We start from the raw sequence: 24,251 nt of genomic DNA, 5'->3' as shown, positions 1-24,251 counted from the left end.
GTGGAGTGGACTGGTGTGCCGCACAGTAAAAACTCTTATTCGAGGCCCGAGGTTGTCCCGCCAAATATAACAGAATTTGGGGTAAATGGCTAAACCTGCTTGATTAAGTGCACACAACTTCCTCGTTTTGTGTGAGTGTAATGTTAGCGTGCTACGGTTTTGCCTCTGCCTAATATTCTGTACAATCCACAACTGGTGTTTGCAACACATGCTTGTATTATCAATTCAATGTCCAATGATGCTGACGTGTTTGATCTCAAAAACCAATAAAGTTGACTATCAAAATGATATATATATATATATATTACAGAATTTTAAAAATTGTAAAAATAAATAAACAATATTTTACAATTATAAAACTATATTAAACATATAAAAAGCACACATATTATAATAATAATTACATGTAACAAAAAAGTACAAATAATATATAAAATAAATTAATAAATACATTTATAAACAATTAATTAAAAGTAGCAAATATTGACAAACAAAAAAACGTATTCAAACATAAATGTATTTGTTTTATTTTCTACCCTATAACACCACACCAATAACAAAACACTTCAACATTTTTAATTAAATGTATTTCCCTAATATTTTTAATAATCAAAATAAGAAAATCTTATTGCTAAAAACAAAACAATAAACATTCATTGAGTATACATGCTTTAACACTATAATATTCACAACACACACCTAAATTGAACTATAAAATGATAAAACAATGAATATTATTTTTAAAAGAACAACTGTTACTATTAACAACTTATAAATAAATATTTTAAAATGTCTTTTATACCAACCTTTTACACCTTTAAAAGTAAAAACAACACACAAAAAATAAACAATCACACAAAATAAATATCAAATAGTTAACATTAATTGACAACTATCAAATAATTAATTAAGCACACAATACTTACCACCCTTTTACTCCTATAAACACCACATCACACACCTAAAATTATTTACACAATAACCATTATTAATTATTAATTAATTAATTAAAACTAATTAACAAGTAATTATTAATTCAACAATTAAAAATAAATTACTTCCCACCATTTACACCTATACACACCACAACACACACCTAAAATTAATTACACAATTACCATAATTAATTCCCAATGAACTAATTAAAATTAATTAACAACCAATTAATAATTAATTAATAACTTATTGTATCCATTTAACACTATATCATCTCAATTAAACAAATAATAATAAATAAGTAATATTCAATTAAATGTAATATAATTAAATTACCTCCCATGCTATTTCCCAGTAAACCCACAACCCGTTACGGAACTAAAAACGCAAAATGCAAATAAAACAATATTAACAACTACTAAACATAATCAATTAATTTTACATAATTAAATTACTTCCCACCCTATTCCCCTATAAACCCACAACCCGCTATGGTGCTAAAACCACAAAAATCAAATAAAAAATAATTGATAACTTCAAAACATTTAGCAGATATAATAAAAATACTAACAAATCTTATACAAAAAAACATATATCACATACATATAAAATATACACTAAAATGAATAACATTAATAAAAAAATCGATATTTTTAACAACTATATTTTTGTAAACAAGATTTTACACTTCAATATTTTTAACCTCGATATTACTTACCTAATTTCAATATTCTTGACCACGAGAATTTGTCTGTCGATATTTCTGACTCACAATATTTTTCATTCGATAATTGTGTAAATCGATATTTTTTATTCAATATTCTGTCTCTGCACCAGCAGAAGTGTATACATCCATCACATACACAGACCTTCTACAACACACAGACCTTCTACAGCACAGAAAGCAGCAGTGCATGCTTCTATCACATACACAGACCCTCTACAGCACAGGCAGCAGCATTGCATGTTTCTATCACATACACAGACTTTCTACAGCACAGATAGCAGATAGCAGCAGTGGACGCTTCCATCACATACACGGACCTTGTGCAGCATAGATAGCAGCAGTGCATGCTTTCATCACCTACACAGACTTTCTACGGCACAGATAGCAGCAGTGCATGCTTTCATCACCTACACAGACCTTCTACAGCACAGACAGCATCAGTGCATGCTTCCATCACATACACGGACCTTCAACAGCACATACAGCGGCGGTGCATGCTTCCATCACATACACAGACCTTCTACAGCACAGATAGCAGCAGTGCATGCTTCCTTTACCAGAAAATCGATCATGTGCAGAGACAGTGCAAGAAATAAGACAGAGTGAGAGGCTATCCAGAACATACTTTAAACAAACCTGAGACAAGGGTTTTACAGATCAAAAGAGCTGAGGTTCTGGTGCAAAAACCTAAAAAGAAATGTTTTGACAGAATGGCCTTTATTTCCACATATAGCTCTGAACACAACTTAATATATAAGATACTGTGTTAAATTTGGGATCTTTTGAAGGGTGTTCTAGGACTATCTAGCATGATTTCCAACAAACCACTAGTAACATACGGGAAGGGGGCTACCATTAGGAATAAAGTGATGAAAAACTACTTAGAACCCACTGTGATTTCTTCGGCCAATTGGTTACCACCCATACTGAAAGGATTCTACACATGTGGGTCCTGCTTAATATGTAGTTATGGACTCAACAAATTGAAAACGTTCACATACAACATTAGGAGGAAGCTTTATATAAATCAATTCATCAACTGTAATAGCTATTTTGTCATGTATATGTCCTGGTTTGTGATTGTACAAAGTCTATGTGGGTAGTTCTAAAAGAGTCTTCAAGTAAAGGATTCAAGAACATCAGAGCGCAATATTATATAAAGATGAAAGATCCCCAATAGCACAACATATTAGGGAATACAACCCTAAAAATGGGAACTTCAAATTTCATGGACTCCACAGAATAGAAGAGGACACTGGGAGGGGGGAGAGTTACAATTGAAGCTCAGACAGGAAGAAGCAAAGTGGATCAGCAGATTGAAAACTCTGCAGGTAGGCCTCAATCTAGAAATTTAATTACATTACTTTCTCTAAACTCATCCATGTTAGAGGGAGACAAGGATAAGTCCAGAAATGGTGCCACTGGTTTTAGATGGAGGATTTATCCAGAACATAGATTAGTTGTGAGATTACCTTGTGGACTGAATAGTCTAGGTCAGCTGGAATAATATACTGATTGACCGTCTACCCAGGAAATAAAATGGATCATTGATGTTGGCCCTTACACGATTGTCTTGTGGTTGGGATCTTGGATAATAGCAAACACAATAGGATGATTGACAGAGTGCTGAAACGTTTTAGCCACTCACCCCCAGTCATAGATCTGGTTTTAATTAATCATTATTCTTCTCTTCCCTGAGCCACCCCAGTTCGGAACCAGCCATATGCAAATCGGTCTCATGAGAACAGCCCAGACCGAACTGCCAGGCAAGGTCCTCCCTGGACTGGAAACAAGCATTGTGGGACCAGTTTTGGAGTTTCTCTCCTCATCAGCCAGGCTAGTTTGAATCCAGTGGCAAAGTGAGCAAGGGGCCCACGTCTGGGCATACCCTGGCCACTAGGGCGACCATAGGAAACACAAGGAGATGATGGATGGAGTGCTGCAACTTTTCAGACATCCCCCCCCCCCCGAGTCACAGATCAGAGTTAAATCCTTCATCATTCTTCTGCTCACCAAACGACCCCAGTTTGGACCCAGCCATATGCAAATTAGTCTTGACCCTGTGCTTCATGGGAACAGTCCAGCCTGAACACGTTTAGGTTTGAATTATCAGAAGGGTGGACTGAAGAGGATGCTAATAGAATTGAGATGGTGATCTACCAACATTAGAAAATGCATTTCACTCCTAGTGTACAGTTAACTCGTGTTCATGGGATACATTCCGGGATGTAGAGTATTGATTGTTCTGAAACAGCCCTTGATGGGAGAATGTGTGTTAAGCCATTTAACATTATATTCTTGAAGAGCCATGTAGAGACGCATGTAAGGCAATAACCCATTGACTGTACTTTCACTAGGACTCTTTGCATTTCGGACTCCCTATTAATAGATGATTTATGTCTGGTAGATGGGCAACAGGCAATTTTGTTGTAATCTATTAATCACAAAACTCTGTAGGTGCCGTGGAGTGAGGCAGTGGGGACGACAGTGTCATTACTTATTTTCATGTGAACTAAGCTGCATGTTGGCAGGGCACGGAGTCGGAGGTAACGTGGGTGGACTGCGTCCACCCACTATTTTTACAGGGTGAACGCTGTCTACCCAGCCAAGAATTTGGGCTCTATTGAATAATGTGCTGAACTCGTTCCGGTGTAATTTCCGAACACTGGGACACTTTCAGCAGCGCCTGCACGTTGTCTGCTTTCCATCTGCAACAACGTGCATGCGGGGACGGGGCTTTCTTATTTAAGACTCCTGCTAGACCCATAACAAAGGCCACATTTGATGGGTCATTAGGCCTTCTTTTGTGAGTCTCTCCACTGGGAGAACTCAGGAGCCTCACACCTAGATACAAATGAAGCGGAGTGTAAACAAGGGTTAGCACTTCACACATACTTAAGAAAGGCAGCTTTTCACTTTGTTAAGTCTCAGTTTAGGGGATATGCATGCAGATGTGTTGGTCTTCCCAGAATTTACACACACCAGATTGCATTTTTATAGAGCTTCCTACACCTGAGAAGGCGTTGAAATAATTTAAGTACCACTATTTTTTCTAGTATATCCCTACTCATCCCAATACAGGGTGTCAGGGCGCTTTACATCAAAATGTGCATATTACATGTACAACACATTATATAAGTTCATAAATAAATGTACAGGATGTGTTACATAAAACTGGGGGATTGCAAGGTGTAGAAGTCACATATAATCTTCCATAGCTCACTGTGCTGTTATCCTCGCAATAGGTTCAAACGTACACATGATAGACCTGCTAAACATATATGTGAGGGCTTTAGATCTGATGTCCCTTCTTATGCTGCCAGTTCCTGTAAAGTCGTGGCTTGTGATGCCACTTTCTATGATGCCAATTCCTGTGATGCCATGTGTGATGTCATGCGCTGTGATGTGGTGAGCCGTGATGTGGTGCGCCATGATGTTGCGCGCCTTAATGTTGCGCGCAGTGATGTCACTTGCATACTGCCTAACTAGGTTAGTCCCCCCACTTCTTTTTTTGAGGATTTTTGCCCTGTATGTTGGGAATATAGAAAGTATGTACTGTGATTTTCTGCTTGGCCGGCAAGATGAACCTGTTGAGCACGTGGAAATTCTGAGTGAAATAAACAGTTGAAAGGGCAGTGATTGGCTAATCCCAATGGTGTATTTAGTACTGTTGAGAGGTGAACTAGGACTATGGGCACATTCTGTTGCCTAGAAAGTCAGCGTCCGGATTGATTGAATGTGCACGAATCAGAAAGAAAATTCTCAAAATGGATTTCAGATAGATATTTCAAGATAGAAGGAGGGTGCATCAAAGTCTAAATGCGCCGTTACAGAGGTAATAAGTACATCCACGTGCCGAAAGCATTGTGGAATCGCAATAAAAGTATGGATTAACTTTAAGCATTGGTGATAGCATCTCGGGGCAGGCAGACTGTCACCTTTCACACTTCCGGTCTCTGGAAAGTGACGTTCGGATTGGGTCTAGGATTATTGGGACTTCCGGTTGTTGAAAAAGTCGACATCCTGATTGGGCCAATGCACACGGACCAGGGAGGAAACTTTCTTAGTTAATTTTTGATAGATATTTCAAAACAGAAGTAGATTCTTATTAATGTTGAAATGTGCTTCGTCGTACATTGAAATGGCGGAGGCTACAATACAACTTCGTGCAGAGCACATTTTGATATCGGAAGAAAAGTTTGGATTAATATTGAGCGTCTGGGGTAGCATGCTTGGGGGGGAGGGGGGCAAGCGTTCATCTTTCGCACTTCCTGTTGGTCTCTTGGTAGACTGGGACGGATATTTTGAATTGAAATGCATAGTGATTGGCTGAATAGTGGAATGTTCTAGCGCTATGATGAGGTGTGACGGTAGAGGTTGGGATGTATTGCGACGTAGATAGGTATAAACCTTTTTGATTGGTTGAATTCAGGTGGACCAGAGAGGAAACTTTCTCGGGTATGAATACTTAACACAATGGGAAAGCGATAACACACAGATTGGCAGAATATAAGGATATCTGAGACATATAGCGAGCTGATTGGTTGGTTGTTTCTTAAACGTCGTAAGAAAAAGACTTGTAACTCGTAAACTTCGAGGATTTTACAAACGCCCGAAGTGCCTGTAGGTGAAAGAGACCGCGTATTAAGCGGAGGAACGATATAGAAAGAGCGCTGCTCTCGCGATTTAAAAGAAAGCAGCAGAAACGTGGGGAGAAGCTCGTAAGGCCAGACTACACTCTAAGACCCGGAACATAGCTGGTGGTAGAGGCGTGATTTTTATTTTTAACCAGATAACAGACACCTTTTACATACGGATCCGAATTTTGGGATCACGAGGGCAACATATATTAAAAAAATTAGATTTTAATCAGCCCGGGTAGCAACACGAAGTACAGGATTTATATACCCTTGAAAAGCAGGGAGCACGCTTCGAGTACATGTAATGAGGTGAGTCACACACATAGAGAGAGTTTCAACTTGAATCTTTAATTGGAGCGCCGGGGCTGAGCTGCGTCTTTGCGGTCGGCGCCAGCAATAATCATGGCCGCCTTCCGCTTCCTGCCTAGCTGCTTCCTGTTCCTGTGTAGGAACAACTAGAACGCTACCACAAATCTCCCCCCTTTATGCACCCAACAATATTTACAAAATAAGTCTTACTTCTAGCCCATTACAAAGTCTTTGAATCTCTGCGGTACCTTGATCTTCCTTCCTACTCGAGTCTCCATTCCCTCGTTCCTTCTCTCTCCTTCTGTAGTCTTGTCTTCCATACGCTCTCTCGTGCTCTCCACTTCCCTGATCTTCATTCTCCTTTCACTACCTCCTGCACTTCCCATTCTTCCTTCTGTTGATTCCTTCCTTTCTCTTTCTTCACCTTCTATTCGCCTTTCTGCGCTCTCGACATTCTCTCCTTGTCTCTCTCCACTTCCACCAACGCTTTCTTCTTGCCTTTCTCTTTCTTCCTCTTCTCCTTCCTCGACAACCTGCTCCACGCCTTCTTCTACTTCCTCTTCCCATTTCACTATCTTGCTGCATCTTGCCATTCTGTCCATCGACCACACCTTTCCGTCGCTCAGCAGGGCAGACCGGGCATAGGGCTCCACTACCTTGAGGGGTGGGGAAAACTTGCTTTCCCCTTTTCTTTTCCTGATGGCGAGCTTCACCCTCACCCAATCTCCCTTGTCTAGTTCCGTACTGCGAGTGTTCCGTCTTTTGTTGTAATGAGCCGTGTAGACATCCTGTGCCCTCTCCAGATTCTTCCTGACCACCGCCGGTGACCACTTGCTCTGTACAACCAACTTCCTCCATGCTGCGTTGTCCTTGGTGAATGCCTCCCTACCTCTCAAGATCTTAAAGGGACTGTATCCGGTGCTCCCTGGTGTGATGCGGTATGCCCAAATCATCTTTTCTAGCTCTTTTTCCCAATCTAGACCGTCTTCAATGGCTGCTTGTATGGTGCCCATTATCACACGGTTGAAGCGTTCCACCTGTCCGTTGCCAGCCGGGTGGTAGATCGGGGTATGCTTCACCTCAATGCCGTTCCTGTTGGTAAATGCGACCCACTTCTCAGATGTGAATTGGGGACCATTGTCGCAGATGATGATCCTTGGGATGCCTTCACTGACGAATGTAGTGCGCAAGAAACGTATTACCGCTTCCGTGTCCACTTGTTCCAATACTTGTAACTCTGGCCATTTGGAATACTTGTCAATTGCCACCACCACATACTTTGCAATGCCTTCCTTGTCCAGGACTGGCCCCATTATGTCCACTGACAACATTTCCCATGGGCCATCCGGCACCGGGAATCTCCCTAATGGCGGCCTTAGCATACTCTGTGATTTGTCCGACTTTGCACATGACTCGCAGGTGCGCACGTGCCGTTCGACCTGCGCATCAATGGCCGGCCACCAGTAAGCTTGCCTGGCCAAAGCTTTCGTTTTCGTGATCCCTTGGTGCCCTTCATGGAGTAAGGACATCAGCCGTTCCAAGATGCTCTGGGGTGGAACTACCTTGTCTCCACGTAGTAAGAACACTGGGTTGTCCGCTATTGACAGCTCCTCCCTGACTTCCCAGTACCTTTTCAGCTCTTCCTTCAGATGTCTTTTTTCAGGCCAGCCATGGATGACGTATCCTTTTACGGCATCCAGATCTGTGTCTTCCTTATAGGCACACTCCCAGTCTTGGGCACTTATCACTCCCTCGGTGTCCTGGATGGTGGCTACCACATAGCCTTCCCACTCGTGCTTCTCTTCGTCCTTTGCCTCCTCCATGGCCGCCGCTCTGCTAAGAAAGTCAGCCACTTTGTTCTGAGGCCCCGGAATGTGCTCCACTTCATAGACAAAGTCCAATAGCCGAAGGGTCATCTTGGCAATATGGGGTGTGGCATGATCATGCCCGCTCGACGTCAGGACACGGACCAAAGGCTTGTGATCCGTTTTGACTAGGAACTTGGCTCCCCACAGATATTGCCTGAATTTCTCTACCGCCCAGACCACCGCTAGCATCTCTTTTTCCACCACGCTGAACTTCTATTCATTGGGAGCCAACGAGCGAGAGGCAAAACTGACGGTAGATATCTCTCCGGACTCCGCTCTCTGCATCAGGACCGCTCCTAGGCCGCGGTCACTGGCGTCCGTGGTGAGGATGGACTCGGCTCTTGGATCGAAACCTTTGAGGGGGATGGCCGTGCTCATCTCTTGCTTGAGTGCATCAAATTCTGTCTGTTCCTCCTTTCCCCATTGGAACTTATTTCTTTCCCTGAGTAGTTGTCTAATGAAGTGTGTCTTTGTTGCGAAGTGAGGAAGGAATTTGCTGTAATACTCGGCCATTCCTAGGAATGACCGGACATCCTCCTTCCTTTCTGGAGTGGGTGCTTCCATGATGGCCCTCATGTTCGACTTCTTAGGCGTTATACCCTGCCCGCTCACTTCATGGCCGAGGTATGTAACCGACTGGACTCCTAAGTTGCATTTGGTCCATTCAGCGGTTAGCCCATTGTCTTGCAGTCTTTGTAGCACCTTGTGAAGCTTCACATTGTGATCTTGCCTTGACTTCCCCATCACCAAGATGTCATCCTGGAAGAAGAGTACGTCCTTCAGATCCTTCAAGAGTTTGTGCATGATCTTCTGGAACACAGCCGCGGCTAAAGCAAGGCCGAACGGCATCCTCACAAACTCATAGCACCCGAACGGCGTGATGAACGATGTGAGGTGGGTGCATGAGGGGTGAAGTTTCACTTGATGGTAGGCCGATGATAGGTCCACCGTGGAAAACCATGTGACATCTTTGGTTTTAGCCAACATTTCACTGATGCGTGGCAGGGGGAATTTATCTATGATAATGTTTTTATTTAATTCCCTCAGGTCCACACAGAGACGGACCTTACCGTTGGGCTTTTGGGCCACAACCAAGGGGGACAGCCACTCCGCGCTCTCTATCGCCCTGATGACTCCCTCCTTTTCAAGTCTTTCCAGTTCTATTTGCACCGCCTCTCTGCTGCGGAACGGGATGTTCCTCACTTTGTGCACCACTGGCACCGCACCTTCTTTAAGCTTGATCAGGTGAGTGTATTTGCTCAATTCACCAATTTGCCCGTTGAAGACTCTCGGATACGTTGTCTGCCACAGCTGTACATTTTCTTTGACTTCCATGTCCATGAGAAGAATTTTTTCGATGCCTCCTGGGTTGAGCTGGATCCCCAATGCTCCTTGGTCCCTCCAACTCAGTACGGACGGGCCTTTTTCCGCGACATACAGTTTGCACTGCGCGTGCCTTCCTCTGAATTCAAACATGAGCGGGCAGTACCCTAACATGGGAATCTTCTGTCCTGTGTACGTCACCGGTCTCACATCCATGGGTAGCAGAGATTCTTTGATTCTATTCGCGAAGTTGTCTTCCCACACCTTTTTCTGAACGATGGATATGGGCGCTCCACTGTCCGCAATCATCTCCAAGGGTACTCCACCTATGTGCATGTCTAACCTGGGTCTGTCCGAACTGGAGCTATCCATCTCCAATATTTGTACGTCAATGTACAGGAATTCCTCCTCTTCAACCGTGTCCTCCTGGTCGCTGGAGTCGTCTCGTTGCTCCTGGTCCACCAACCTCACGATGGCGTTTTTGGGCTTCCTGCGACATACCTTCTCATAGTGTCCAAAGATGTTGCAGTAGGAGCATTTAGCTCTGAAGGCGGGGCACGCCTTGTCGTTCCCTAGATGACTGCCGCTGCCACACCGGTAGCATTGTGTTTTCCCTGCTTTGTGTGACTTACTGTCCACCTGTGGTCTGGCCGCGAAATCAGCTCTGCCTCCACCTTGGTTCCTCCGTGACTCGTTCTGTTTCCATCGGTCATTCCTATTTGGCGTCATTACTCTGCAAACAGTTTGCGACTCCTGGGCATCTCTCTTCGCTGCTTGGGCGCACCTCTTCGACAGCTCGGCCTTCTTGACCATCGCCCAGATCTCCTTGAGAGGAGCGTCGCCGTTAACCCACAACTTCTCCTGAATGTGAGTGCTGGAGGTATGCATAATGATTTGGTCCCTGATGAGTTCATCGTGCAAGCCCCCAAACTTGCAAGTGAGGGCCAACTTCTTCAACGCAACCACGTACTCATCTACTGACTCGCCGTTTTTCTGCTTCCTCTGAAAGAAGTTAAACCTGTCAATGGCGACACACACCACCGGTCTATAATGTGCGTCCAAGTCCTCAATGGCATGATCAAACACTTCAGGGTCCCCTGCATTCCTCTCACCTTTTACGATGGTGTCATATATCCTGAGCCCTTCTGGACCTAAGTTGTGGAGCAAAATTTTCTTCTTTCTTTTGCTTGTGAATGGGGTGTCACCCTCCTCTTCTAGTGCCTCCAAGTAATTAAGGAAGTACCTCTTCCAGTCTTCCCATTTCCTTTCTGGTTCTCCGCTCTTCGTCAGGAAAGGTACCAGCTGGGTGAGAGACGTGCTTTGGTTCGCCATTGCCGGTGTTTTCCTCCTGACTGTGGCTGTGGTAGTTGCCCGTCTGGCCGGACTGCCTGGAGCGTCCTGTTCCTCTCCGCCGTCTTCCTTGTGCTCTCCTTCACTGTCTTCTTCTTGCGTGCTCCTTGCGAGGACAGCTGTCGCTTGCGGTGCTCCTCCTGCCCCTGGACGCGATGGGCCTGCTGTCTCCGCCAGTTTGCGCTTCACCGCCTGGTGCCAGGACCCAGTGTGAGGTCTCTCAGGCTTGCACCGAGTTATGTGCCTTTATATCCCCCAGGATTGTCCTCCTCTGCCCCTGTGTGCCCTCAGCGCTGAGTGGGCTTGATTCTTGCTGGGCAGGGTGGTTTATGGGGCTCTGAAGGCTCACTTGTGCTTTATTTGGCTGGGGACGCGATGTGTCTCCTTCGCGCCAAAACGCTGCTTGTCTCGGCTCCTCTGCCGCGCTCCGGTGATTCTGCTGCTTCTCACGCGTAATGCGGGTGTTCGCGCATGCGTCGCGCGTGTGTCCGGGTCTTTATGGATCCCGACTCGTCGCCATTGTAATGAGGTGAGTCACACACATAGAGAGAGTTTCAACTTGAATCTTTAATTGGAGCGCCGGGGCTGAGCTGCGTCTTTGCGGTCGGCGCCAGCAATAATCATGGCCGCCTTCCGCTTCCTGCCTAGCTGCTTCCTGTTCCTGTGTAGGAACAACTAGAACGCTACCACAGTACAGAGAATCCTGAGGGTGGAATATATACAATATTTGCCCATTTGATTAAGACAACTAAAATGTTCCATTTCTTGATAAAGATGGATAAGATTTAATGAAACCATCGAAACGCGTCAAACGCAATTGTAATAGCACAATCAGAGAACAGATACGCGAACAGTTAAATACGGATATAAACAACGTATTGATTGACATGTCTAGTAGTGAGATCTGATGTGCACCTGTATATGGCAATAAGAGTGTCACATGTTTTTGTTGTCTTGATTATGCTGGTCATAATTAATTTTTGTCAATTGCAGTGGGAAACTGCTTCTGGAATTGTATAAACTGTATGCATTTCGTGTGAGGGACCTTTTCCTCTAGATAGTTCAAGTTCAAATACTTTATTCGGCATTCTTTCATAGAAACCATAAAAGTAACACTTTAAAATACAACACATTCAATGACTTAAAAACAATGAATTACATACAGTGTTTAACAGTGGTAAAAGCAATTTAGAGGCGACATTAATACGAAAAGGGGAGGAAGCTAAAATGACCATTAATAAAAAGCGTTAAAACACAATAATTTTAAAAGTCCAAATATTTTCTCTAGTTCATTGCACATTTAAGGAAACCGGCCACAAACGGGATACAGTCAGGTTTAAGCAGTTGCAAATAAAACAAGGCGGGACGTACTTGCACAAAATTTAACTTTTTTAAAAGAGATTTCAGATAGATAGTCCTGAGCATTTCATAATATTTACAGAAAAACATAAAGTGAAGCAAATCCTGTGGAGACTTAGAGTCGCAGCCACAGGCTGCCAACACACTCCCTTTATGACCGCCCCTTGGAATTGCCAATAAGAAGTAAAAAAGGTTAAATCTAAACCTAATTAATAGAAATCGCTCATATGCAGGCAACGGCCACAATAGATACGGCTCTAAATCTAGGGTGGTTTTGAGTATCAAATGTGTCCTCACACTAGGTTTCAACAGTTCTTTCTCTTCTCTTTCCATTTTCCTAATTTGTGTGAAGGAATGCTTTACGAGCGCGACGTCCAATCTATTAATACCTTCAGGATTTAAAAACAAGTCCAAGCGTCCCAACTCATAAAAACGGGTTTTTTAGATATTTGAGCCAGGGAATATTTAACATATGGTCAAGACTCAGTGCCTCTCTAAGGATATTATGGGTAAGGTTTAAGTGCTTGTTGAGCCAGCATTTCAACCAAAAAGTAAGCGGACGTAAAGCCAAAATATCACTTAAATAGGGCATGCCGGTTTCTTCATGGACAGACAGATTCGCGATCCACTTTGGGACGCTCAATAGTTGTTTTAGGAAGTTCTTTTCTGTCAGCTGAAGACCCTCGAGGCCACAATATCCCCATAGATCGCTACCATAGCTTGTTATGGATGTACACTTTGCCCGGTAAATTTTTAGCATCGCTGTCACTGGTCGGTTACCCATTTTGGCAGCAAAGCCAAAAAGTGCCGCATTTGCCCTGGTTACCTGACCCTTTTTTTGTTTAAAAGTGCAGCCCAGTTAAGCTGATGATCTAGCAGGACACCCAGATAGGAGAATGTTGTGCAGTTCGGCACCCTCCCTCCGTTCACCACAAAGGAGTGCTCTCTTTTAGGACGTGGCCCTACGTGCATCACGTAAGATTTAGTGTTATTTATGGACAGGTCACGCTTGTCCATAAAACCGTGAAAAGCATCGAGTAGGGTTTGGAGTCCTTTGGGGGTTCGTGCCAAGAGGACTGCGTCGTCCGCATAAAGCAAGTCGGGCAGTCCTCGCTTTCCCACATACGGAAAATCGGCCCCAGTTTCTAGCAAGGAACCTTCCAGATCATTAATGAATAAATTAAAAAGGAAGGGGGCTAGTATGCACCCCTGCCTGACCCCCCTTTCGATGTCAAAGTTCCTAGATACCTTCAGGTCAATGGAGTATCTAATGTTGGCCTTAATGTCTCTGTCGAGGTCCCTCAAGAAGTCAACCAGGGCGTACTCCACCCCCATGGCCTCCATGGTCCACCACAGCCTTCCCCGATTAACACTATCAAAGGTGGATGAGAGGTCCATGAAGGCCATGTAAACGGAACCAGAGCGAGCCATGGTGTACTTCCCTATGATGGAGTAGAGATTTAAACACTGGGCCATGGTAGAGTGTCCTGGGCGGAACCCATACTGGATATCTGAGATTATGTTATTATCCTCCGCCCAGGTACACAATCTTTTTAAGATTGCCCCCCCAATGACCTTAACAACAGAGTCAATCAAAGAGATTGGACTGTAATTCAGCGTGCTGTTTCAATCCCCTTTTTTGTGTACAGGGACGATCGTCGAGACACCCCAGGAGGCAGGGTATTACCCTTTGGCTGCAGCATTACCCACAGCAGTCAGGATCTCGGCCCAAAACGAGGGTTTTGATTTAAAAAGGTCCTGTGGGATGCCATCCGGGCCTGGTGCTTTTTTATTGGTCAGGTTAGCAATGCCCTCCTCAATTTCATTCACGGAGAAAGTCCGTATTTCCTTATCCGTGAGCCTGTATGAAGGATCTAGCTGGCTCGATGTGTTTTTAAATATTCCTACAAAGTGAGACACCCATTCATTCTCAGTTATATTGGAGCCCACTTCTCTGACCCCTTCCGCTAAAAAAGGTGATCGGTTAATGGTGCTCTAAAATCTGGAACTACTAGATAGGGTCTCGGGATCTAAGAGCTCCCTCCATAATTCTTCTTTGACTACCGCCTTGCGATTAGCCAGGGCAATTTTGTAGTTTTTCCTAAGGGTACAGATCAGAGCTCTGTCCCTGGCTGTTTTTTTTAACCCAGCCTTAAGGTCACTCGCTGCTTTGGAACAAAAGTGACAGAACCATTTTGGTCCATGGGGCATACTAGTCTTGCCATAGGCAAGTAACATGCCACTTGCTTTGGACGCGATACCTTCAAATGATTTTAAAATGCCTGGTGGTGAAGATTTATAATTGAGGCAACAAATAAATTCTGCCTCGCAAGCGGCCTTCAGGGAGTCGTGGAAGGTGGACGGAATTATCTGGCTCCATTTAATACGACGCCCTCCCTCTGTGGATGGAAGTTATTACTGCTGTGTACTTTCTCTTTGATCTTCATCAGACACCCTCCTATGGTCACACAGATAGGGTTATGTTCACTGTGTGAACTTGGAATGATGGAAAAACCCTGAAGGAGGGGTAAAATGGATCTGGATACTAATATGTGATCTATGAAAGTCCCGCAGCCTCGACCCTTAAACGTGGGCTCCCTAAAGTTACTGAGCGGGGCAACAAAGCTCATTGCAGAGAATAAATAATATTCATCAAGCATGGCATTTAGAACACTACCCTGTGTGGTGTGCTCGAAGTGGAGACCCGATATCAATGGACAACCCAGTTTCACCCGGGCATTCAACTTTGGGTCGCCACACGGATGAGTGTTGAAATCTCCTACAATAAGCAAATTCTTCCTATGAAGGCCACATTCTTGTTTGACAAAACTATTCAGTTTTGCTAGCCCACAACCTTCTTCCTTGTAAATGGCGTTGTAAAAGTTTATCACCAGGAGGGATCTGTCCTTTTGACCCAGGGAGATTAGCCTGAATGTTGCTATTGGCCGTGGAGACGGTCTTAATACTACAATGTAGAGCCAATGATACAAAGATTGCGAGGCCTCCCTTGGCTCTGCCACTGGTAGTTCTAGTCGCTGGGACAAAGAAAGCTATGTACCCTACCAGTGAGGCATCACAATTCACCAGCCACGTTTCTTGTAAGCAAATTAGCGCATATTTGCTGACAAACTGAACCCATAGGGGATCTATGCTTTTCCCTGCTAGCCCCGCTATGTTCCAACTAAGGACATTATGATCCTGGTGGTTGTCAGTAGTACCCTGCACGACTTCTCCTAGTAAGTCGGGCGAGGGTGTAACGGAGCAATTATCTTCCTGAACCCCGTCAGATGGAATATGAACAAGATCGTCCGGTGTATCCACTGGAGGTGCAAACTCAGGCGCTATGTTGGTTAATGGGCAGCTGCAGATAAATGCGGTGTTTTTAATATGGGGTTTGTGGGTTATATGGTCTCCACACAGTCAATCGCATTCATTGAGACCTGAAAAGGCTGCAAAGCGATTTGGAGCCTCGAATAGCGAGGGGAGCCCATAACCACCCCACGAGGGTACCCTTGATGGTGTTAACATTGGTAGCCCCATTCTCTGTTGCCCCCTGAATTGTGGTATCTTATCGTGATAGCCCCCAGTCCTATTATCGGGTTGAAGATGTATAGTTGCTCTATAAAAGAAGCCTAGGGGCAGTATCTCTATCCCCTGCCCCCTGGTTACCCCCCTCTCACCACATCTCTAAGGATCCTTTCAGCTGTAGTTGGATTGTTAAAATTTACCACTATGCAATCGCCGTTTCTAGATTTACATGAGCTGCCTATCCAAGACACACGGCGAACCATAATGATGTCATGCATGGCCAGATGCCCCTCCCCAGTGTTACAGTGCAACCAATGGGTAACCTTGTTTTTAAGTTGACCAAAATCCTCTTTGGTACCTTCTGGAAGGGATGGGGCATTTCCCAAGACCAGCACCAGCGGTGTGGATTCCGGGGGTAAATCAATGACCGGAGGTTTGACCACATTTCTAGATACTTCATTGGGGTTGCCTATACTTCTGGTTGGAATGGCTGCTAAGATGTTGTCTGAGTGGCGCTTAGTGGCCACTCCCACCGTGTATGTGTTACCAGAAACCCCTGACGTATTGACTCTTCCTTCGTTTAACCCATGTTCCTTAACAAGTGTGGTCCTTTGCTCAGCCTCAAGAGAGTTAGGGGCCAGGCATGATGGAAAATGTGTATTTGAGGACTGTATGCCCCCCTTTTGTAAACTAGCGGAAAGACTTTCCAGTTTTTGTGTATTTTCCGAGGTTGCCTGTTGCAACTTCCCTAAATTCTGGTTGATTATCTTTAGTCTCTCTATGAGTGGGAGCATAAAGGATTTAAGCAATTGTTCTATATGGGGTATTAATCCTACTACATCGCTGAGTCTAGATGTAACATCTGCAGGAAAGTCTGAATTGGCATTTGATATTGTGTTTGGCAATACTATCACTGGTGTAGTTGGTCTATAAGTAAAGAATTTTTCTTTGGGGGGGAACTGGTTTTACTGGTATTTTTGATGGTTTAGGGACCTTCGATCTTCTACCCGTTTGACAGCCACCGCCCCTTTTCCTCTTCCCAGTGTGAGTAGGGCAAGGGGCTATAGGTCTCACGGTATCGACAACAACAGGTACTGTCTTGGTGGTTAATACAATGGGTCGATGTTCTTCAGGAGATGAAATACTATCCACTGATGTGTTCGCAGAATTAACAAGGTTACACCCATCTGAACCTGGGCTTATATTCCTCGGGTAATCCCGCTTAATCTCGTTAGGCTAGATCTTTCTGGTGTTATGGCGTTTTTAATATTGCCCAGAGAGGACCATTTTGAGCCCAGAAGTTCAAGGGATGACCGTTTTTCTGTGTAAGCTATTTTGCGCTCCAACACTGCTGCTGCTCTAGTAATGAAGTTGTTTAATGTCCCTGTCACACTACCCCCTGTTATACTTTGCGCTATCTTCCTCCCTTTCCCTGGTGGTTGAGACATTATTAATAATGGAAATATTCTACAAGTCGAGCAAATCTAATCCTATAACAAGCAGGAAGAATCAAGCTATAATGATAGTCCCGTTCACCTGTAAGGTCCAAGGCTCGGTACAGCAGATGTAAGAGGGGTGGCCCAGCCCGGCCACCTCCGGCCTGTGATGGCCGCAGATGGTACCGCCCTTGTCCCGGGCTTAGCCCGGCGCAGCCTGCGCACGGTCCCGCGATGCGGGGGCTGTCCTCCGATTAAATGCGCCTCCGGGCGCGGAAATAGCGTGGGCGGCTTCCGCCGCTGAGGAGCCTGGGATCAGTAGTCCCCTCCTCCGCTCAGCGGCCGCGAAGAATGGAGCTGCGGCAGTGGGAGGGGGCACCAAGAAGAACAGCGACCACAGTGATGACCAGGTAAGTAAAGAGTTTTTCCCCCGTAGGTATTTCCAGAGCACCCGCTCTGACGGGGCTCTCCTCTGATTAAATGCGCCTCCGGGCGCGGAAATAGTGTGGGCGGCTTCCGCCGCTGAGGAGCCTGGGATCAGTAGTCCCCTCCTCCGCTCGGCGGCCGCGAAGAATGGAGCTGCGGCAGCGGGAGGGGGCACCAAGAAGACCTGCAACCACAGTGATGACCAGGTAAGTAAAGAGTTTTTCCCCGTAGGTATTTCCAGAGCGCCCGCTCTGCTGGGGCTCTCCTCCAATTAAATGCGCCTCCGGGCGCGAAAATAGCGTAGGCGGCTTCCGCCGCTGAGGAGCTGGATCAGTAGTCCCCTCCTCCGCTCGGCGGCCGCGAAGAATGGAGCTGCGGGAGGGGGGACCAAGAAGACCAGCGACCACAGTGATGACCAGGTAAGTAAAGAGTTTTGCCCCGTAGGTATTTCCAGAGCGCCCCTCTAGATAGGGGAAAAATCTTTTTTTATATGTTATAATGATTTTTAACTTGTGTATACTTCAAATGCATTTTTTATTAATTTTGTGAGAATAAAAAGTATGGTCTTAATTTGAATTTAGTACTCCTTGTGTTGAAGGAAGGTGAATTAGAGCATATCAGGTTGTTGAAAGAGTGGGTCAAGGGAATCTGTGTTTTTGTCGTGTTTCTTAAAAGTGTCAGGGAGAGACCACCAGGTTTGTAGCATTTAGTCATAAAATTCTGCCTTGGCACACGGAAGAACGTGGTGGTCGGTAGAGATATGGGATGAGTGATGAATGTTGTATTTAATGAAGTAAGGACTCAAGATGATTGATGCATGGTTACATACTGGGGATATGTCTACAGTAATTCTCATTTAAAGATGTAAAAAAAAAATGATACCCTTTTTTAATCAAGCCATATATGCTATTAGAAATATTCTACCCACAGGGCATCAAATAGAAATTGTTTGGTTGGTGACACAGATAGGGAGGTCACTATTGGGTGTTAATGAGAAAACAATGTTTTCCTTATGTTAGGAGGTTTAAATATAAGGTACAAAGTAAGAACAGTTCCCAAGTACTCATATATTTTTTGGAAAAGGATTGATTCCCCAGGTAGATATTTTGATGCAAATGTCACCCGACACATCATTCAAAATATACAGTATTGGAATGCTAAAGTGAGTGAAATCTATACCATGACCAAATGTGGAAAAATGTTGGGTGGAATTTTAAGGCGAAGCTGTAAGATACATTGTAATCAGATATTAGGAGGAGAATGTCCAGTAGGAATTGTATACAGTATGAGATGTGATTCTAAAAATTGAAATTGGAAATTAAGTTCATGATGTTAAGCATAGTCCAATAGGATAGTAGCATCTTCCAATATGGAATATGTAGGACATGATATTGAATTGTTTAATACTAAACAAATGTAAAGCAGGAGACAATGAATTGTTTTTAATATGTTTCAATGTGGTTTTTAAGAATGTATATAAGCATGTATTTGTTATATATCAGGAATATATTTTTCGAACCATTTTTTAACATTCGGTAATACTAGAGAAAGAAATATATACTGTATGTATTGATTAGGTAAATTATACATAGACAGGGAGTCTTGGGATCTATTATTCAGTGCTAAGATGCCCACAGGTGAATGTGCACTTTACAAATACACATCTTATGTTATTACTTCAAGGTAAGAGTCAAAGGGAATTCTAGAGCCAGGCTTTGCATCACCTGAGTGTGACTTGACTGCATGATAACACAGGTTCAAAATACTGTAAAATACAAAATAAAATTATAGGTAGCCATCATTTTGTAATTAGTCATTATACACACATTTCCTCATTAAAATCCAAATACTTTAACAGGTAAACCTCTTTGTAAGTCCCATTCTTCCTAGTTTTCATTTTAGGAAATGCCATATAATAGAACCTTGAGTTATAAGAGCAAGGGTGTAACTACTGGTGTTTTACGCACAGTGCCTATGCCTAATGAATTTGTGCATCCACATAATTGAGTTTTTATGAATCCTATTTTCAAGAAATTAAAATGCTTTCTACTGTTAAACGGGGAACATAAAAATTACCCAATTGCTCAATCAGCCTGTGCTCAATCTCCATTTTAGGCGGTCTTACATAATATGAATAGTGATGTAAAACATTTACTACTCGTGGGAATTTTATCACTAGGGATAGCTCAGCAGTATTCACAGTGAGAGAATGGCTTTGGTAACAAGACATATTTTTCCTTATGAATGGTCGGTATTTTATTGTTACCACTGTTAATAAAAAGACCACAATTTCATTAATGAGGCCCATATGTCTCATCCAAATCAAAGTCCATGAACCATTATCCACATTACTAACTGCTTTCAAGATCAACAACGAGACTTCAGCTAAGCTGTTGTCCATCTGACTATACCGTATTGCAGTACTAGGTTTCTGCAAACATTATATTTTGCCTTCGAAATGTGCAAAATTCGTCATACATGAAATTTGTGTAACTGTGAATTTCACAGCTACCAAATTTCGCAAATTTTTGCACAAATCCTTTCCAAAGGAGACTAGTTTTGCCAGACTTTCTTGCTGTAGACAATTTCTCCTCCACCCAGTGCGCTTAATTGACTTTTGAATCCAAAGTATGTACTTGTGTTCGATATTCATTCGAGACCATAAATTTGAATTTTGCGAACTTTTGTTTAATATCTTGAAATTTTACAAAGCAAAATGATGCAGTTTTGCACAGGATTTTTTAGTACCTGGTCCACACGTACCTTCATTTTACAATACCGACAGTGTTATCAACGACATACTTCTGTAACACTCTACCTATAACAGACTTCTGGCTTTAAGGCGACAAGTGCGATAGTATAGAAAAGAGTTAAAGTAAAAGAAAAACTAGAACGTAGATGTATCAACAATTGTATTTGCGATTTCTTAATAGCGATTTTTTGCGAGTCGCTATTAAGAAATCGCAAAATGCGATGTATCTAGGTTTTTGCGAAAAATCTGCGATTTCTTAAATACCGCAGAATTTTCAGCGATTTTTTTGCGATTTCTTATTTTGCGAAGTTCGCAAAATAAGAAATTGCAAAAAAGCGTGAATCTGCCAATGCTGGAAGAAAATTATTGAGTCATAGTCAGGGAGTGCACTTGATTAACAGCACCTGCTTGCCTGAGCCACACCCAGTGGCAGTTGGAAACTTGTTAGGCAGCTTAGCAGACCTGTTTCCCTGCATCATGGAGCCTTTAGAATTCACAAGAAGGTGCATCTTGTGGAAAAAGGAGGAGGAAGCAAACATTTTCAGAGAAGGAGCTTGAAACACTGATAGAAGAAATGGTTTGCAACCATGATTTGCTGTTTGGTAAGCAAGCATTGAAAAGTTCCAGAAGCCAGAAAGAGAAAAAGTTGGCTGGAAATACAAGAAAAAATCAATTCTGTAGGAGTGACCCCAAGATCCATCGAAGAACTGAAGAAGCGATGGTATGACATGCGCCTGAGGTCCAAAGAAAAGCTTGCTGAGAGAATCAAAGAAGCAAGTAAGACTGGTGGGGGAACTTCAACTGCGGATCAGCCTACTCCACATGAAGAGCTGGTTGAGGCAACACTCTTGCATGAGAGTGTCAGTGGAGTCACAGACATTGACAGTTCGGAGCCTAGACATGGAGAAGAAGGTAAGAAGGATGCATGTTTGTTTGCTCTTTTCAGGGTCATGCATGTATTGTATGTTAGGAAAGGGTTTACTTACTTTATTCAATGTAGTGAGGATTTTTGATACTTTTCTTTTTGAAATCATCCTCTACAACATTAGCCTTTCTAGTTTTACCAAACAATTGATTGTTTTTTTTAAAATTTTTAAAATTGAGACTATAATATACACTAAAAAAGGAGGGCAGTTTTGGTCCAAAATCATGGAGCATTTATTGTAAATGTACAGATAGGCACACAACAATCTGATATTTTTATTTCTACATTCACAGCACACGTTGAAGATCAAAGTGAGGAATTTCAAGGACACTCTTCACATGCACATGACTTTACACCGGGTGAAGATAATTCAAATGAGGAGGTGGATTTAAATCCAATCATCAGGTCCAAAAGAAAACATGTGGGCCCTTTGCCACCATTTGCAGATGATGATGAAGAACCTGAAGGGGCAACAGAAAGAGCCAATGAGACATTGAGTAATGCTGAACATGTTGAGCAAAGAAATGCTGCCAGAAGAAGATTGTGCCAGGCCCAACAGGGGTGTTGTATCAGACAATCCTACTGTTTTTGAAGGTTTAGAGCAAAACATGTTGGAAGTGCAGCAGAAACATTATAAAGCATTGAGTTCCATTAATAGACAGCTCGTCCAGCAAAACAAAAGCATTGCTGGCATGGGGGATGGGTTGAGGCAAATAGCAGGCTCTGTGGATAGACTTTGTTTGCTAATGGAGAAGTCGGAGGAAAACAGGGTCAGGGCAGCACGTAGACAAAACAACAGAATGCTTAGGTACTGCACTGCAATAAATAGACTGTCTAGTGTCACTGCACAGTTCAGTAGGCGCAGCATTTCCATGCAGCGCATGGTTAGTGAATCCACCCGGAATGTGGCAAAAGGGCCTGATAAAGTAACAACAGCTGTTGATTTGATGCAGACCTCTAATTCTGGGGCACATGCATTTTTGAACCTTTGGAAACGGAGGACACTACTAGTAGGAGCAGCAGCAACCCTACTCCAACTCCTGACATCAGTGAACGCAGGAGTGGGAGACATGCCACCCCACATACAGCTGGTAGGAGCAGTGAGGCAGGGCAGCACTCCAGCATTAGACAGCGCCAGAAGTAAATTGTTAAACTTTAGAAAATGCTTCTGAAAACTTAATTTCAATGTTTTCTCTAACAGTTATATACTTGTAATGTCCTGTGCAGTAACAGGTTCTACTATGCAAACTATAATGTATTTTCAGTGTTTCATTACATAAAGGAAAACATGGGAAATTGAAAAACAGTTGTCATGCTTTTCATTCATACCTAAAAGTAATTGTGTGTGATTTCTGCACGTCTTGCACGTCCTGCAGCAGCTCCTACTCCTGCAGCACCTCTTCTTGGTGTCGGTAAATCATCATTGTCTGAAGATTCAGGGTCACTTACTTCACATTGTGTTCCTTTTCTCATGGCCATGTTATGTAACATTACACAGCTTGTTATAATTTTGCAGCACAATGATGGTTTGTACTGTAAAGAACCTCCACTTTTGTGAATCCTACGAAACCTGCTTTTTAAAATTCCAAAAGTCCTTTCTATGACTCCACGTGTAGAACGGTGTGCCTTATTATATCTCCTTTCATGTACATTTGTAGGATTTAGGTAAGGGGTCAAAATGAAATCGCGTACAGCATATGCACTATCACCTGCATCAAAATATGAATGAGGGGTTACTTTTAGGAATATTAGTGGTGACCTTAGAAAATGAGAAAATTGTAAATGAAATATGCACTTACCAAGTAAGTAAGCTTCGCCAAATTGCCCAGCACTCAAACGTCCATGCAATCTACTGTGCCTGAAGATGTAAGAGTCATGAGTGCTTCCAGGGTACTTTGCCACTATATCAGTGATTATGAATTTGGCATTACACACCATTTGAATATTCAGAGAATGGTAGCATTTCCTATTTCTATAAACATATTCTGTATCAGCAGGAGGAGTGATGGCAATATGTGTTCCATCTATGTATCCAATCACATGTGGAAAATGTGCAATTTGATAAAACTCCAATTTTGAAATTTGGATATCTTGTGGATTGCTAGAGAGGTAAATATGATGGTTCAGCCTACTCATCATTGCATCAAGAAATACTCTGAAGAAACGTGAAAAAGCACTCTGGGACACTCCACCAACCTCTGCAATGACCCTTTGAAATGATACAGAAGCCAGAAGATGCAGGGAGCACAGTACCTGTACATGTGTAGGTATTGAATGGGTTCTGTCCGTTTTATGCTCCAAAAAGTCTTTAATTCATCAATTAGGTCCAAAATAGTGTGTGGATGCAGTCTATATTTTTCAAAAATGTCTACTTCAGTTTGCTGAAACAAAGTTATCCTCAGTCTGAAAATCCTCTCCTGCCTCTGTCTCCTGTGTGCAAGAGCTTGAATGCGCAGCCTCCTAGCTATCAGGTAAAGTCCAGCCATTGTGCTTTGAAAAAATGCAGTTGGAACTTTCTTTTATACTTTCAAATTGATTACCACCTGCTTGATGTTAGTGTTATTAGCGATTTCTTATTTTGCGATTTTCAAGAATTCGCAAATTGCAATTTTTTTATACATCTTTATGCGAATTCTTAAGTTGCGATTTCTTATTTGCGATAATCGCAAACT

This window comes from Lissotriton helveticus, chromosome 7 (genome assembly GCF_964261635.1).
Source record: "Lissotriton helveticus chromosome 7, aLisHel1.1, whole genome shotgun sequence".
NCBI classification, from domain to species: domain Eukaryota; kingdom Metazoa; phylum Chordata; class Amphibia; order Caudata; family Salamandridae; genus Lissotriton; species Lissotriton helveticus.
Note: the sequence above shows the minus strand (reverse complement) of the source record.